The sequence below is a fragment of the Trichomycterus rosablanca genome, unplaced genomic scaffold, assembly GCF_030014385.1.
Source record: "Trichomycterus rosablanca isolate fTriRos1 unplaced genomic scaffold, fTriRos1.hap1 scaffold_178, whole genome shotgun sequence".
Taxonomy (NCBI): Eukaryota; Metazoa; Chordata; class Actinopteri; order Siluriformes; family Trichomycteridae; genus Trichomycterus; species Trichomycterus rosablanca.
Genome location: NW_026947006.1, coordinates 21,146 through 38,071, shown reverse-complemented (window position 1 = coordinate 38,071; position 16,926 = coordinate 21,146). Strand labels below are relative to the sequence as shown.

Here is a 16,926-nt window from a genome sequence, read left to right as displayed (position 1 = left end):
TGACTCTATCGCTGACTGTGTTGTACTTCAGGACAGTATTGGCCAGTCTTCGATTAAGAATAAAGGCAACGCCATTTCGTCTTTGGTTATCATTTCCAGAATAGTAGACCCAATGTTCGTTTGACTGGAAATGTCCGGATTGAGTCCACTTTAGTTCACTAATTCTGAGTAAATCAAGTCCTGTTCTGTCCATTTTGGCTTTGACAATGTCGAGTTTGCCTTGGTTCATGGTTCGTACATTCCAAGTTCCTAGTCTGATGATATATCTAATTTGATCTTCCCTTTCGACCAAGCGACATCAGCACCAAGACGACCTTGCGGCTTTGATCCTGGCGCATCATAAGCATTGATCCTACTCAAGACGACCATCGGCTCTTCCCCAGTAGCTTGTTGAGTGCCTTTCGACCTAGGGGCGCATCTTCCAGCACTATATCGCATTCCTTTAGTTGTACGCTACATCAAGTTTTCTTGGCATAGTACGGAAGTAGATTGCCAGGCCTTTCTCCTGCGCAGTAATGTGGTACCTGTGAGGAGCCACACTGGATCAGTGTTGTAGCCATTGTCAATACGAGATTGATAAGAGATTGATAATTTGCTTCCATCACGCAACGTCCTGCTGCCGACATTGGGCTGTACGTTTAGTCTGGCACCTCAGTTGAGACCTATCCCCCTTGGGGGCCCCTGCTAGCATAATACACTTGGCTCTAAACTGCTTTTAGCCAGGTGGCCTGCATTCGACTCCCGGTATATGAGGGAGTCTATCAAGGAGCAGTCAACATGAGCCACCAGTGGCTGACCACTGGGAAGCTTGATTGTATAGTGGTTAGTACTCTGCGTTGTGGCCGCAGCAACCCCGTTTCGAATCCAGGTCATGGCACTGTCTTTTTGTATGCCGTGCTTCTCTCCTCGGTCAAGAGACAGAAATGGGGCTGGAGCTTCAGGGAGGTCATGACCACACTCATGCAGGGGCCAGTGGCGCAATGGATAACGCGTCTGACTACGGATCAGAAGATTCTAGGTTCGACTCCTGGCTGGCTCGGTTACCTTATGCCTTTTTTTCTCTCTAACTCCTTGTGTATGGTTCTCTGTACCCCAGATCCAACAATGCAGGTCTTGTTAAGGTGACAAAGGCTTGGCAGAGCGAAAAGAAGTGGCTGATGCTGGTGTCAGCCGGTGCAGAGCCTTGCAGTTTCCCATATGGTCTAGCGGTCAGGATTCCTGGTTTTCACCCAGGCGGCGGAGTTCGACTCCTGGTATTGGAATTGGTCTTTATGATTGGACTTGAGCAAAAATTTGCCTACTCGGCTCTTTGTACGGGGAATTAGCTCAAATGGTAGAGTGCTCGCTTAGCATGCGAGAGGTAGTGAGATCAATGCCTGCGTTCTCCAGGTTTTAAAATTATGTAGAGAAACAGATGGACTACAGTCAGTAATTGTAGAACTACAAAGTGCTTCAATATGGTAAGTGGAGCTGATAAAATGGACAGTGAGTTTAGAAACAAAGAGGTTGTTTTAATGTCATGTTCTAACCCAGGGGTGGGGAACCTTCTACCCACTGAGGGCCAGATTAATAATTACATATCTGGTCACGGGCCACAGACTACAATGACGCAACATAGAGCCAAATTAATATAGGCTTTATAAATACATGATGCTGATGGTATGTAGTGTTTATATTTGATTTCAGACTTACCTTATCATGTGACGGTTGTGAATGTTTGGTCTTGACCAGCTGTGGAATATCTGGGGGCAATGATGTCGTGGCAACACGCAACCGGTATGTGGCAACATAACTCGTATTTGTTATGTCTGTTGTATCGTCTAAAGTTTAATTAATTGCATAAAGCCCAGACAATAAAATCTAGGAAATATATGGCGGGCCACATTTGATTGAGCGGGGGGGCCGTATACGGCCCACGGGCCGGAGGTTCCCCACCCCTGTTCTAACCTGTAATATATTGCATTTCTTAAAATTTCCGCTAGGTGGAGGCAATCTGCAAATTTACAAAAACAGTGGCCACATTTCATGTCAATCACGTTGACCTGTTAGAGTGCTGGAGTCTAAACCTGTAAAACTCTCTGATATTTTACTCTTAACGATTTCACATTGTAACAACATCTTCTGTTGTTTTAACCCGAGGTGGCTCTGACAGAAACCTGTTCACCCTCTCGAGGTTAAAGACTGCAAGTCGAGACTGCAGTGCCAACAATGCTGCTCCTACTAGATGTGACGGACACCTGGCGTGTTTGCACCAAAAATGTCCAGAACTTAAAACGGACTTTATCACAGACTGGACTGAACAATGAAGAACTTACATTATTTTTTTGCTAGTTACAACTTTCAGTTCAATTTAATTTTGTGTTTGTATGATTTGTGTAAATCCTATTAATTTAAAGTATCCTTCAAGCCACCCAAGAAGGACGGGTCCCTGCTGAGTCTGGTTTCTCTCAAGGTTTCTTCCTGAGTTTTTCCCTGCCACAGTCTGTTGGTCCTGGATTTTGTGAAGTTGCTTTGAGACAATGTTCATTGTAAAAAGCGCTATATAAATAAATTAAGACTTGACATGTGTCTGAGATCTCTAACTCAAGCACCGTTTATGCAATCCATTTGATTGCAGCTCATGAACTTTCTTTTAAAAACGAAAAGCATGAGTTGGCAGCGGTGGGACTCGAACCCACGCCCCCGAAAAGACTGGAAATTTAATCCAGCACCTTAGACCACTCGGCCACACTACCACTGGTTAAGGTGCCGATCGAAACGAGCAACTACGTATGCAATTTCTACCTGCGTTTTCCAATAGAAGTTAAAGAGGTTGCAAGTGCTGTTGCCACACTTGTGATAGCTCAGTCGGTAGAGCATCAGACTTTTAATCTGAGGGTCCAGGGTTCAAGTCCCCGTTCGGGAGAGTTGTTTCTTACTGCATTAGGTGAGCGGTAATGTCCCGTACTACGTGCTTTGTTTAGAATGATGAAGAATTTGTACTTTGTGAGATATTTCTAAGTAAAATAGCATGTACTTGATAAGCTTGAAATAATAGCACTCTGTGTGTGTAACATGTTCTCCATACCATCTAGTTGTTTTAAACAGACTGTAGTAAATAGAGGACCATTTAAATCTATATTTATGTGCAGCCTAATAATGCACTGAGTTTTAGATATTAATACCCACATATTTTATGTTGAATTACATGCATCATAATTTTAGTTCTTGCTTCACAGAGCTGCTTTGTTATTGCACTGCACTAAACAGTTGGTATATCCTGCACTATTTTGGCCCCTACATAATGCAGCATCAACCCTTAAGACAGTCTGTCAGTGGTACAAAGTTACGATTTGGTTCAGTTCGTCCTAAAGGCTGCGATAAACGCGAGTACGTGAGCTTAAACACGTTGAACCCCCACTTTATAATGCAGCATCAATGATCTGTTAGTACATTACAATTTACAAAGGGTAAAGGAGAATTGTGGGCCATATTGACTAATCAGTGAAAATTAATGTTTCCTTGTATAATAAAACCATTATGCTTATTTAGCCTTAATTAGCTTTAATTATTAAATAGTTAATAAGATAGTGATGGTGAAACTAAAAACCTGTAATTACCATCACTAAGTGTTTTTACCATCACAACAAGATATGTGTTGGTAATGACATGTTGAGGTAATGACAGTTTTTACTTAGGAAAAAAGTAAACAGCTAGTATACAATGTACTTTACATACATTTAAATAATGTGAACATTTCAGTTGTAAAATACTGCTGTAACAATGTAAATAGACGCTGAGTAAACATACTTTATGATCAGGATGAATACATGTTTAAATTTCTCACACTTTTAGAGATCAAAAGCCTGGGTCCTGGTATCCATGTGGATGTTACTTTGACACGTACCACCTACCTCAGCATTGTTGCAGACCATGTACACCCAGTTCATGCAAACTGTATTCCCTGATGGCTGTGTCCTCTGAAGAAGTAAACTTGCATAAAGCATGAGATGTCAGAAGTGGGATTTGAACCCACGCCTCCAGGGGACACTGCGACCTGAACTTAGACCTTAGACCTTAGACTGCTCGGCCATCCTGACATGCTTGCAAGGTCCTAATGCCAATTACCAACAACACCCCCACATGGCCAAAGATTTGTACAAAGTGCTGAATCTTTTCACATTATTATGTACTGTATGTTAGAGGGTTAAAGACATAAATGTGTATAAAGCACTAGCAGTCAGAAGTGGGATTCAAACCCACGCCTCATGGGACACTGTGACCTGAACTTAGCGTTTTAGACCTCATCCTGACTAGCTTGGGTACCATCGACACCACCATTTGTATGAACTGCTTAATCTTTTCACATTATTATGTATGGTAAATTTACTGACTGTAACCCATTTGCTGCACTGTACACTTTGTCACTAGGCTGTAAACCATATATCAATCGAAAGGGAGCCCCATATGAGCACTCCAACTGACCAAATAATGTTTTTTGAAAGGGTTCTTTTTGTGTTCTTGGTAGAACTGTTTCTACTTGAAGAACTCTTTAGTATAATTCAAGGTTCTTTGCTAACTCAATTTGATTTTTATGGATTTTTTTTCTCTTGCCACATATAAATGCACATAACATTTTAATGACTGGAAAACAATCGTGCAATTGATACAGGAAAAAAGGAAAAAGGTGAAAGAAAGGAATCTGTTTGTAATCTACCTGCAAAATTCTCCTCCAGAGATGTTTTTCTTTGTGTCCAGGGTTCAAGTCCCTGTTCGGGTGAGTTGTTTCTTACTGTGTTGGGTAAGCGGCATTGTCCCGTACTACATGGTTTGTTAAGAAAGTTAAAGAATTTATACTTGGTGAGATATTTCTAAGTGATCAGCTTGAAACAATTGCATAGTGAATGTGTAACATGTTCTCCACACCAACTAATTGTACCCCCAGCCGTTTCAAACACACTATAGTAAAAAGAGGACCGTTTAAACTATAATTATGTGCAGCCTAATAATGCAATGAGTTGTACATATTAATACCCACATATTCTATGTCGAATTACATGCTTTTTTTAATTGTTCAGTTCTTGCCTTACAAAGCTGTTTTGTTACTGCACTGCACTAAACAGTAGGTATATCCTGCACTATTTTGGCCCTTACATAATGAGTTCTTTCTGTGTCCTGACTGACCTCTTATTGATGACTGATTCAGTATTATCTTAAAATGACAATCACAAAAAACTGAATAGCTTAGTGTGCAGTGATAACCATTGTTATAGTTGTCATTGTAGCATACACTGTTGCTCAGTTACAGACTAACCCAACATAACACCAGCACAGTCTAGTTTAAACCAAAAGTAGATTTATCTCAGGTGCTTGTAAGTGCAGCATATTCTTTTATTTTATTTTATTTTCATCAAACATTTTATCTTGGACGGGGTCGTGGTGGGTCATTTTTTACTGGGCGGAGGGAAAGGATACAGTATATACACAATATTGAACATAAAATGATCTTTATTATAAATACTTGTAGTGTTTGTGCCTGTGCTGACTTGATCATTTAGAAACTACACACCCAGAAGCAGCAGCCACCTCACTGGCCTATAGTATGTCATCTATATTTTATTGTTCAGTGTGTTGTACTCGTCGAGTACTTTATGCCAATTTGTAAAGACAGTAAATAAGTCTCTATAGTTCTACCTAATGTTTAGTCATGTGATGTTCAAGTCCATGTAGACACAAGTACTACAATGAGCAATATATAAATATAAAAAGTCATTCATTTGCATGAATAGTTAAAAGCTAATGAATGGATTGTTGGATGGATAAATGCATTTAGATTCCCTCGATTTTACTTTATGGTAAAAACCCTACACAGACAGAAGAACAAAATAAATATTATGAAGACCATGTTTTTAACTACAGTGCGTTACAAGTCTAAATGTTATTTACAAGTCCCTACTTAGCTCATGGGAAAATGTGCTTAAAAGTTTGCAACGATTCTGCATTGGAGAATGCGAGCATCGATCCAGCTACCTCTCGCATGCTAAACGAGCGCTCTACCATTCGAGCTAATTCCCCTTACGATGAACCCCCTTTAGCCTTTTGTAAATTGTAATGTACTATCAGAGCGTTGATGCTGCATTAAAAAGTGAGGGTGCAACGTGTTTAAGCTCACATACTCTTTTCTGTATTATACCTTGCTTTTAAACCATCACAGACTCCGTTTATCGCAGACTTTAGGACGATCGAAACCCAATCAAAACTGTCTTTGTACCACTGATAGACTGACTTAAGGGTTGATGCTGCATTTTAAAGGGAATGTCGTGAGTTTAAGCTTTTCATCTTTTACAAAACAGTTAACCAGATGAAAAATCATTAAAAAGTCACGTACCGCTACTTTAACAAAAAGTCGTTTTAGATAAAACTCCGAGACATTTCAAAATTGGAGAATTATAAGTTATTGTGTGTTTGTGTAGCCCAATTAAAATTTGGGGATTACTAATATTTTATGTTAATTTATAACTAGTAAATAAGTTGTTCTTATTTGTTCTGTAAATAATGTTCTGGTTGTTTTATGCTGTTTAAAGTAAAGTGTATGTATAGCCCTCCCTTGATTTATTTTTAAGCCAATCAGCATGAACTGTCACAGGTCGGGAAAAGAGCGGGAGAAAGTGGGTGGAAAAGAAGAAAAAAGTGGAGAAAATAGCGTGATGTGAAACAAGTGTCATGTAAGCAGGTAAAACACCTGTTTAGGATTTATCTCTCTTGATGCGTCAAGACAAACGGACAGTGAGTCTTATATTAACATCTTGCAGTCGATTAGTGACATTGTTTATGCTGTATCAGCCGTGAACTTCGTCTCTTGAGTTTACGCGCATGGACATTGAAGGCAGTACGCTTCCTCAGCAACTGTGATGATTACAGTGGATTAAAAGCATCGGATTAACTCTGATTGTTTCATCCAAGATCAAAAGGAAAAAGACTGGTGGATTTTTTCTGTTTCATCCATGTAAACAAAGAACGTGGACAGCTCCACCACAACCGACTAAATATACTTCGTGATCTGTGCTGATTGGGACTATTAGGTTGGATCAGGCCTGCAATGGTAATTAAAAAATTTTTTAGTTAGTTATTTACCTAACTTAAGAGAGATTGATGATATTTTGAATATTACTGATGGTAATTTGAGTGAATCTGTATTATGACATTTTTGTAAAATATATTGGGGTTTGAAATGCATATTAATGATTGTGTAAATGAGTAAATAGTTAATTTGTTTAAGTATTATTAACGTATACAAGTTTGGTATGTGAGTCAGGGATAATGTTAATACAGCTACTGTAAATGGTGTTAGTCGCAGGTTTTTTTGTGACAGGTTAGTACCACATATATATAGGGTAATTGAAGTAGTTTTTTCGGTTTAAATAAGAGTATAGCTTAAATATAAAATAATCGTAAGTACTGATAAGTAGTGGCCCTTTTAAATCCTTACATTACCACAAAGAAAGAGATTTCTTAAATAAAAGAAGTCGGGGAGCGCTTTCCAAATACAGCCAGGTGTGCTAGGGGGCGCTATATTTGTCAATTTAAACAAGTCAAAAAAGGTCTTTAAACCAAACGATTTGAGTAAAAATAGAGCATAACTGTCACTGTAAAACTTACAGACTGACCTAATGTTTGATGCAGCGTTTCAGTGAGCAACGACTTTCATATTATGTGTTGCCTTTAAGTGATCATAATGTTTCAGCATTGGAGAATGTGGGCATCGATCCCACTACCTCTCGCATGCTAAGCGAGCGCTCTACCATTGGAGCTAATTCCCCTTACACAGAACCTTCCTTCATGATTTGTAAATTGTAATGTACTAACAGCAGTGGTGTATAAAGTACTAGAAGGCCATACTTGAGTAAAAGTTCAAGTATCTTACCAGAAATTTACTTTGATAGAAGTAAAAGTCACCTTTTAGAATATTACTTAAGTAAAAGTCTAAAAGTATCTGATGTTTAATGTACTTAAGTATCAAAAGTAATTTGATATTAAATGTACTTAAGTATTAAAAGTAGAAGTAAAAGTAAATGCTGTTAGTATAAACTGAAGCGCTCATTTTAAATATAAAGATTGTTCTTTTAAGCCTGTAAACCACCTTAACAATTAACCTGTTTTCTTCCTTTCATCTGAACATGATTTGTGCCAATTCATGATCATAATCAACTGTTGACATCACCTGTTTGAAATCATGACATTATTTAGTTGTTTTTTAACTTATTACTAGCCCTAAATGTTCCTGTTCCAACGTTTTTAGAATGTGAGTCGATGTAAATATAAGAAACACTGCATCTATTTTATTTGCATTTTCTATACTGTCCCATTTTTTTATTTGGGTAGTATATTTCAATAACAAAAAAATAATTTTGGCATAATTAATTTAAAGCAAAACTCAAGAGAGTTTAACAACGTGTGGCACTTTTATCCCTTTAATGATCTGTTCAACCATTATTTTAAATCAAAATATTTGAGTAAAATAAGCTGTATTTAAATCATCTTTTTTGGGCTGTATCTACTCACTGAATGGCATGTGTTGAACAAAAAAAATATTGGTATTCTTACTTTAAGAAAACACCATTTCTAACTTGAAGCCAACAGCTGAAAAATCATGAATAATAAGTTGGATAAGTTGAGTTCTTGTTGAGAGCATTAAAGGTTAAAGACGTGCTGCATGTTCCTCAGCACCATGAATCTCTCCTCCGCCTGTCTAATACAGAAATTATCTGAGGAAATATTTGTCCGTAGGTGAGTTTTTAAAAATAATGGACGTGTCTTCATGAGTTTTGCAGTCAATGAATTCCAAACAAATGTAATGATTTATGAAACGTTTTATTTGTGGTTCGAATGTAATCGGTGAAAGTGGTAGGTAGATATCTGAACAATGTTAATGCTAATAATATGAAAAAAAAAACGCTGATGCTTCAGCTTTACTTTGTTAATCATTGTTAACTTACATCAGTGTGTTGGAGCTTCTGAAATCTCCATATTTGCGGGTCTTTGGGTGAACGACGCACATCTAGAAAACTCTGATAGCTTTTAGAGAACGTTTGCACATGCGCATTAATGTGTTTAACTCACAAGCGCAGATTCACCAAACCAGCGTGCAGTCTGTCACACATCTCACATCATTTAACTTTCATTTTGTAGTAACGAGTAACGAATTTACATACAGCGAATGTAACGGAGTAAAAGTACACAATTTCTTTAGAAGATGTAGTGGAGTAAAAGTGAAAGTTTTTATACTCCAGTAAAGTACAAGTACTTCAAAAAACTACTTAAGTACTGTAACGAAGTATTATTACTTCGTTACTATACACCACTGACTAACAGAGTGTTGATGCTGCATTATAAAGTGAGGGTGCAACGTGTTTAAACTCACGTACTCTTTTCTATATTATGCGTTGTTTTTAAACCATCACAGACTCAGTTTATTTAAAACGTTAATCTTAGCCTTTAGGACGAACAATGTGAGGTCTTTTTTGAAGTGCATTTTTCTATTTTATTTCGTTGGACCTGTAGGAGATTGTCCTGTTCTTGTTGCAGCTCTGCTGGAGGGTTATTTTCTTGGTGTTTGTGGTGGTGGTGGTGGTGGTGGTGGGGTCTTTGTTCCCATTTTGGTTTATTTAGTAAATGATGTACTTTACATCCATTTCAATTAGGGCTGCACGATATTGGAAAAAACTGACATTGCGATTTTTTTTCCCCCTGCGATATACTGTATATTGCGATATTAAAAAAATGCAGGAATTTTCACCACATTGCTAATAATATTAATAATGCATGTATCTTACTCTAAATAAGGGGCTCATCTGTGAAAAAGGGTGGTGCCTACAAGGGTTACAAAAGATTATGACCAGCTACATCTTTGTACTTGGTTGAAACTGAGCATTAAACTAAGAAAGCTTCAATATCTCTTCTCTCACAGAAAAATAAACATGGCTGACGGAGCGGACAAAGTTATTTTCAAACGTAAATAAATAATTATTGATTTTAAACAAGTGTTTTTATTAGCAAGTATGGGCTTGTCAGCAAATGTAACCGTTTTCTGTACACGAATCGAGATGTTATATTGACATGTTAGCGCTAGGGTTGCCAACCGTCCCGTAAAATACGGAATCGTTCCGTATTTGAAAACTGAATGTCGCGTTCCGTATTGAACTGATACGGGATGCGCTTTGTTCCGTATTTTTATCAATGGGAGAGAAATGCTGCAGCTTAGACTGTTCAATACTAGAGCTGGGCGGTTCCTGAATCAACCGGGTTAATGATTCGAATCTTTGTACTGAATCAGGAATCACGAGTCCGAAATCTCAATGAACCCGGATCTTATGAGTCCTCTGACTGGCTGCTGCTCAGTACACAAGGCGGGTGTGAGCCGTCATTGAAAATGAGAACGGTGTGAATTTTTGTTTTGTGTCAAGCAGCAAAAAAGTTGTAGCATGACGTATTTGATATCATTTGCATTAAGAAACATCGCACGTCCTGCGATGTGACTATCGCGCATGCACACATCGCGATGACGATGCTGAAACGAAATATCGTGCAGCCCTAATTTCATTAATGTGAACATTTCCATTTTTGTCGTAAAATACTGCTGTAACAATGTAAATGGACGCTGAATAAACATACTTAAATGGATATTTAAGTATTTAAGTACATATTTAAATGGATGTAAAGTACATCAAATAAACCAAAATGGGAACAAAGACCCCACCACCACCACCACCACAAACACCAAAAAAATAACCCTCCAGCAGAGCTGCAACAATAAACAGAGCAAGATCAGGATGAATACATGATTCAGTTTCTCAGTGATCAAAAGCCTGGGTCCTGGCATCCATGTGGAATTTACTTTGACACGTACCACCTACCTCAGCATTGTTGCAGACCATGTTCACCCTTTGATGAAAGCTGTATTCCCTGATGGCTGTGTCCTCTAAAGAAGTAGATTTGTTTAAATCATGAGCTGTCAGAAGTGGGATTCGAACCCATAAACTGCTTAATCTTTTCACATTATCATGTATTGTAAATGTACTGACTGTAACCCATCTGCTGCACTGTACACTTTGTCACTAGGCTGTAAACCAAAAATCAATAGAAAGGGAGCCCCATATGAGATCTCCAACTGACCAAATAATGATTTTGGGTGGATCATTCTTAGCACTGTAACGGCACTAGCATGTTAGGGTGTGTTTTCTCTACTATGAGTGTATTAGGTACAGCCTTCTTGTTGGGTTTTTAACTGACTGGATTATTTATTAAGATTAATAATTATTCATTAAGAACTCAAACCCTGTTTGTGCTCGTTGTAGGCTATTCAATTGTCCACTAGATGACATAATATGAATACAGTTAGAAAGTAAAACGATGTCTGTTTCGAGCAAAGTTTCATCGCATGCTGACCTGTGTGGAATACAACTGATGTATGTAGCACTAAGAAGTGTTTCTTAAGGGTTCTTTTAGGTGTTCTTGGTAGAACTGTTTCTACTTGAAGAACCATTTAGTATAATTTAAGGTTCTTTGCTAACTCAATTTGATTTTTATGGATTTTTTTATTTTATATATATAAATGCACATAACATTTTAATGAAAAGCAACGCATAATATAGAAAAGAGTACGTGAGCTTAAACATGTTGCACTCTCACTTTATAATGCAGCATTAACACTCTGTTAGTACATTACAATTTACAAAGGGTAAAGGAAAGTTTTGTGTAAGGGGAATTAGCTCCAATGGTAGAGTGCTCGCTTAGCATGCGAGAGGTTGTGGGATCGATGCCCACATTCTCCAGTACACAAACATTATGATCATTTTGCAATCTGAAAAGATGAAATTACGGTAAAATTCGTTGCAGCATTAACCATAAGGCTAGTCTGTCCATGTTACAATGTCAGTAACGCCCTATTTACGCTCAAACAGTTTTGTTTACATACCTTTTTTGTTTTGTTTTGACAGAAACGCATAAACTTATAATTTTTTATAATGTTTTATTATTTGATACTGTTACAATTGATACAATATAAAGTATTGTACATATTTAAGTTCGGTGGCATAATTGGCCATAGCTTGCTTTTAAAAACGACTACAGTGCGCCATCTACAGGCCATTCTTGGTACGTCTTGTTAAAACGTAGCCAATGGAAAACTGGTGCCCACACTTATGTGGCTTGGGATCTACTATTTCAGTCAACAGGTCATCGGGATCTACTTTTTAAAAAGGTTGGTCTCATCATTTTTCAAGAATGCTTTAAAGCTTTTTTAAATGCGCTTCATTTGCCTGTATTGATATTCAGCATTACAGGGCAAGCGTGGGTCCAGTGTCACGAACACTGGGCTCGAGACAAAAATACACCCTGGACAGGGCGCGTCAAACCATCGCAAAGCATCACACACTAATTTATCCACTCACTCACACATACAGGTGCAATTTAGAGCAGCAATTACACCTACTGGCACGTTTTCATACCCGGAGGAAAGCCACGCATACATGGTGAGTATACACCGATCAGCCATAACATTAAAACCACCTCCTTGTTTCTACACTCACTGTCCATTTTATCAGCTCCACCATATAGAAGCACTTTGTAGTTCTACAATTACTGACTGTAATCCACCTGTTTCTCTACATGCTTTTTTATCCCCCTTTTATGCTGTTCTTTAATGGTCAGGACTCTCCCAGGACCACTACAGAGCAGCTATTATTTGGGTGGTGGATCATTCTCAGCACTGCAGTGACACTGACATGGTGGTGGTGTCTTAGTGTGTTGTGCTGGTATGAGTGGATAAGACATAGCAGCGCTGCAGGTTTTTAAACACCTCACTGTCACTGCTGGACTGAGAACAGTCCACCAACCAAAAACATCCAGCCAACAGCACCCTGTGGGCAGTGTCCTATGACCACTGATGAAGGTCTAGAAGATGACCAACTCAAACAGCAGCAATAGATGAACGATCGTCTCTGACTATCTCTACAAGGTGGACCAACTAGGTAGGAGTGTCTAATAGAGTGGACAGTGAGTGGGCACGGTATTTAAAAACTCCAGCAGCGCTGCTGTGTCTGATCCACTCATACCAGCACAACACACACTAACACACCAACACCATGTCAGTGTCACTGCAGTGCTGAGAATGATCCACCACCTAAATAATACCTGCTCTGTAGTGGTCATGTCAATAATTGTAGAACTACAAAGTGCTTCTATATGGTAAGTGGAGCTGATAAAATAGACAGTGAGTGTAGAAACAAGGAGGTGGTTTTAATGTTATGGTTGATTAGTGTAAACTCACACACTGCTGTATGTGCTTGCATGACTGTAGGACGAGTTTTCAGTGCATTACCGTAATATCCATAAAATGTGTTCTTGCGATTTCAGTGCAGAAAAGTTTGTGTTGAGACTGCAGCAGCGGATACTGTGTTTGTTTAGAAATTGAGGTCATACTTTTTTCAACAAGGTAAGTTTATTAAAATAAACGTTTTTTGTATATTAGCTTCTGGATATTTTCGGATGCTACGGACAAAACTGTGTTGTACTGCTATGATGATACGACTATGTTCCAAACCCTTTTAGACTCTTCCAACACCGTTAGCGCTTCTCTCGGTTAGTTCAGCTCATTAAATATATTATCTACTGTATCCCTTATCTTTACAAACCCAATTCCAAAAATGTTTAGACAGAAGAGAAAATGTCAATGTAAATAGACAGCAGTTTGTAAAAGATGTTATTTATATTCTAGCATACAAACATACATCGCTCCAAAATATGAATGAACGCTTCAGTCAGAGTTGCCAGATTGCGCATCTCAAAGTCCGCCAAAATGCTTGGAAAACCGCCCAAACATACTCACGAAAAACAGCCGATAATCAGCGCTTAAACAATATTAAACCAGTTAAACATGACCTACTACTGCTGATATCTCACAAATCAGTGATTATAAATTATTAATGGCATTTGAAATAATAAAAAACTAAGACTAACTAGTACTAAGATTTGTACTAACTGTTATATCTTTTCACATTATTATGTATGGTAGAGGGTTAAAGATGTAAATTTGTATAAAGCATGAGCTGTCAGAAGTGGGATTCGAACCCACGCCTCCAGGAGAGACTGCGACCTGAACGCAGCACCTTAGACCGCTCGGCCATCCTGACTATCTGGAGTACCCCGGATACCACCCTCACCCCACACGGACTACTATTTGTACAAACTCCTGAATCTTTTCACATTATTATGTATGGTAAATTTACTGACTGTAACCCATCTGCTGCACTCTACACTTTGTCACTAGGCTGTAAATCATATATCAATGGAAAGAAAGCCCCATATAAGCACTCCAACTGACCAAATCATGTTTTTTGGGTGGACCATTCTTAGCACTGTAACGTCACTAGCGTGTTAGGGTGAACTCAAGTTCATATGCGTGTGAAGGCAGACGAGTGAATACTTTTGGCAATAAAACCTTTTTATATTAATTGTTAAAATTCTTGAAAGTTTTACAGGACAACGTATGTTAAAGTTTGTAATTTATGTTACATCCTTGTGGGATTAAAGCAGGTTGCAGAGCCCGAATAGCTCAGTCGGTAGAGCAGTAATGTCCCGTACTACATGGTTTATTTAGAAAGTTAAAGAATTTGTACTTTGTGAGATGTTTCTAAGTGAAATAGCATGTACTTGATCAGCTTGAAATAATAGCACACTGCATGTGTAACATGTTCTCCACACCAACTAGTTGTATGCCCAACTGTTTCAAACAAATTGTAGTAATTGCACTACATTAAACAGTTGGTGTATCCTGCACTATTTTGGACCTTACATAATGCAGCATCAACACTCTGTTAGTACATTACAATTTACAAAGCGTCCTTTGTAAGGGGAATTAGCTCAAATGGTATCGCGTTTGCTTAGCATGCGAGAGGTAGCGGGATTAATTCCCACATTCTCCAGTGTACAAACATTGTGATCATTTAATGGCATCACGTAATACCAAAGTCAATGCGTCATTGCTCACTGAAACTATATATTTTCAGTTTGTTATGTATCTTATTGGGTTAAAGATGTAAATTTGTATTAAGCATGAGCTGTCAGAAGTGGTATTTAAACCCACGCCTCCAGGGGAGACTGCGACCTGATCGTAGTGCCTTAGACCGCTCGGCCATCCTAACTACCTGAGTTATTATCAACACCACCCTCACCCTACACGGACTAAGATTTGTACAAACTGCTTAATCTTTTCACATTATTATGTATGATAAATTTACTGACTGTAACCCATTTGCTGCACTGTACACTTTGTCACTAGGCTGTAAACCATATGTCAATCGAAAGGGAGCCCCATATGAGATCTCCAACTGACCAAATCATGTTTTTTTGAAAGGGTTCTTTTTGTGTTCTTGGTAGAACTGTTTTTACTTGAAGAACCCTTTAGTATAATTCAAGGTTCTTTGCTAACTCAATTTGATTTTTTTGGTTTTGTTTTTCTCTTGCCACATATAAATGCACATAACATTTAAGGACTGGAAAACAATCGTGCAGTTGATATAAAAAAAAATGGAAAAAGGTGAAAGAAAGGAATCTGTTTGTAATCTACCTGCAAAATTCTCCTCCTGAGATGTTTTTCTTTGTGTGTGTAAACAGCAACAGCAACAAATTGTACCCCCAGCCGTTTCAAACACACTGTAGTAAAAAGAGGACCGTTTGAAACTATAATTATGTGCAGCCTAATAATGCACTGAGTTGTACATATTAATACCCACATATTTTATGTCAAATTAAATGCTTTTTTTTTTTTGTTCAGTTCTTGCCTTACAAAGCCGTTTTGTTACTGCACTAAACAGTAGGTATATCCTGCACTATTTTGGCCCTTACATAATGAGTTCTTTCTGTGTTCTGACTGACCTTATTGATGACTGATTCAGTATTATCTTAAAATGACAATCACAAAAAACTGAATAGCTTAGTGTGCAGTGATAACCATTGTTATAGTTGTCATTGTAGCATACACTGTTGCTCAGTTACAGACTAACCCAACATAACACCAGCACAGTCTATTTTAAACCAAAAGTAGATTTATCTCAGGTGCGTGTAAGTGCAGCATATTCTTTTATTTAATTTAATTTTCATCAAACATTTTTATCTTGGACGGGGTTGTGGTGGGTCATTTTTTACTGGGAATTTCTGGGCGGAGGGAAAGTATACAGTATATACACAATATTAAACATAAACTTTATTATAAATACTTGTAGTGCTTGTGCCTGTGCTGACTTGATCATTTAGAAACTACACACCCAGAAGCAGCAGCCACCTCACTGGCCTATAGTATGTCATCTATATTTTATTGTTCAGTGTGTTGTACTCGTCGAGTACTTTATGCCAGTTTGTTTTTGGGCAAGACAGTAAATAAGTCTCTATAGTTCTACCTAATGTTTAGTCATGTGATGTTCAAGTCCATGCAGACACAAGTACTACAATGAGCAATATATAAATATAAAAAGTCATTCGTTTGCATGAATAGTTAAAAGCTAATGAATGGATTGTTGGATGGATAAATGCATTTAGATTCCCTCGATTTTACTTCATGGTAAAAACCCTACACAGACAGAAGAACAAAATAAATAGTATGAAGACCATGTTTTTAACTACAGTGCGTTACAAGTCTAAATGTTATTTACAAGTCCCTACTTAGCTCACGGGAAAATGTGCTTAAAAGTTTGCAATGCTTCTGCATTGGAGAATGCGAGCATCGATCCAGCTACCTCTCGCATGCTATGCGAGCACTCTACCATTCGAGCTAATTCCCCTTACGATGAACCCCCTTTAGCCTTTTGTAAATTGTAATGTACTAACAGAGCGTTGATGCTGCATTATAAAGTGAGGGTGCAACGTGTTTAAGCTCACATACTCTTTTCTGTA

The 16,926-nt window shown here is 38.1% G+C and overlaps 4 non-coding genes across 4 annotated transcripts; 2 read left to right on the top strand and 2 right to left on the bottom strand.

Moving 5' to 3' along the window:
• The first annotated feature begins 966 nt into the window (after nucleotides 1-966).
• Nucleotides 967-1,039, top strand: trnar-acg (transfer RNA arginine (anticodon ACG)). The gene has a single exon. It is a non-coding gene; the product is annotated as a tRNA-Arg (tRNA).
• A 1,614-nt stretch (nucleotides 1,040-2,653) lies between these two features.
• On the bottom strand, nucleotides 2,654-2,735 carry trnaf-aaa (transfer RNA phenylalanine (anticodon AAA)). The gene has a single exon. It is a non-coding gene; the product is annotated as a tRNA-Phe (tRNA).
• Nucleotides 2,736-7,726: 4,991 nt separating this feature from the next.
• Nucleotides 7,727-7,799, bottom strand: trnaa-agc (transfer RNA alanine (anticodon AGC)). Its single transcript has one exon. It is a non-coding gene; the product is annotated as a tRNA-Ala (tRNA).
• A 3,938-nt stretch (nucleotides 7,800-11,737) lies between these two features.
• On the top strand, nucleotides 11,738-11,810 carry trnaa-agc (transfer RNA alanine (anticodon AGC)). The gene has a single exon. It is a non-coding gene; the product is annotated as a tRNA-Ala (tRNA).
• The last annotated feature ends 5,116 nt before the right edge of the window (nucleotides 11,811-16,926 follow it).